Below are 1,759 nucleotides of genomic sequence, written 5' to 3'. Positions count from 1 at the left end.
AAGAACGCGAAACCAATGGCGACCCCAATGGAAGCGAATGCTAAACTAACCAGGGAGGATGGACCAAAGTGTGAGCAGGAACGAAGCGCGATGAAAAATGTACCGTATCGTGAGGTCGTTGGCGACGACCAATGGCCAATGCGACTCGTCCTGACTTGGCATTTGTATCAAGCGCGTTGGGTCGGTTTTGCTCCGATCCAGGACTAACTCGTTGGAAGCTTGCGAAACGCGTTTTAAGGTACCTGAAGCATAGGGGCTATCATATGAGAAAAGCGATAAGCCCTTGATCGCTAATTTAGATGCTGATTGGGCCGGAAACACCGACAACAGGAGATCGTATTCCGGCACTGTAGTTATGTTAGCAGGAGGACCTATCAGCTGGCAGTGAAAAATGCAGAAATCAGTGACATTTTCTACGATGGAAGTAGAATATATGGCGCTGTCCGAAGTTGCAAAAGAGGTTATTTATATGAGAAGGTTGATATCCTACATGGACTTTAACAACTTGATTTCGGGTGCTACCACGGTGTTCTGTGATAACCAAAGTGCAATACAATTGTGTAAGGACACTGTGCATCACGGAAAAAGTAAACATATTGAGATTCGCTATCATTTTTCGCGCGAGGCTTGCAGAGATGGCAGAATCAGTGTTGAGTATTTGAGTACGGACTACATGTTAGCCGATTTGTTAACAAAGCCTTTGTCAAAGATACCGCATAGCCGATATACATGTATGTTACATTAAGTCTCGTAGCGGCGGTTGAATGCGATAAAAGCATGTTGTACGTATGAATTGAGCGTGTGCAACGTGCATCGATCTCATTGACAGAGGGGATTGTAAGATATACGATCAACGTGAGAACGGTGTAGGGATCGTGCTAAGTGGCATTACGGCCCTGCGCGTGAGCGCGATGCGCGCGCGCCGGGGTGCGATCGTCTTCTGTTGATGAAATGTGGCGAAGATTTTTGGCGTTCGTGTGTACAGTCTCGTGCGTACCGTGAGTTTTCGAGATAGCATAGCATTTTACATCCTTATGTGGGGGTCCTCCCCCCACCATCGTTTGATGTCGACTGGTCACAGGAAACCCCGTGGTTGGCGTATCTAGAAGGGACGGTAGGCAAAGGAAGAGATGCGTTTCGTCCCAGGCCTGCTAGCGGACTCATCAGTAAGGCTTGCTCAGCAGGCCCTGCCTTAGACACTGGGGATACTATTGGAAAGACAGGAAGTTATATATATATAGGAACTGTGAGTTTTCCCAGGACTTGCGGGAAAGTCTTCGAAGGCGGAATCCATCTAGTGGCGAGGGCGAGAATGATGGTCGCGTTGAACACCTTAATGAAAATGAAATATCGCTTAATTTTTATTGCATAAAATTAGTCTATAGTATTAATAACTTGATAATATAATTTTACTTTATGTTTTTGTTTACACTGTATTATTTTACATTAATTTAATTTTGTTTCTTTTGTGCATACATAACCCTGTAACAGTTTCTCTGCAAATAATATTTCCCAAGATATCACATAAACTTCAAAAGCAATTATCATCTGTTCAAATGATTGTTAATAAAAAAATATAAAAGTTAAAAATTTTTTTGAAACTAATTTTTATCATAAATTTCATCAAAATCCTTGATAGAAATAAAGATATTTAATTTATAGAATTGATAATGATACTCTCTGCTGAATTCATTATCAAAATATATCTCATTAATTATATTCTTCAATTTCATACATGTAACTATAATTTTATAACCAA

Source organism: Eufriesea mexicana, unplaced genomic scaffold (assembly GCF_001483705.2).
Source record: "Eufriesea mexicana isolate 0111107269 unplaced genomic scaffold, ASM148370v2 scaffold18551, whole genome shotgun sequence".
NCBI classification, from domain to species: Eukaryota; Metazoa; Arthropoda; class Insecta; order Hymenoptera; family Apidae; genus Eufriesea; species Eufriesea mexicana.
The sequence above is the reverse complement of the archived record's forward strand: the minus strand, read 5'-3'. Positions refer to the sequence as shown.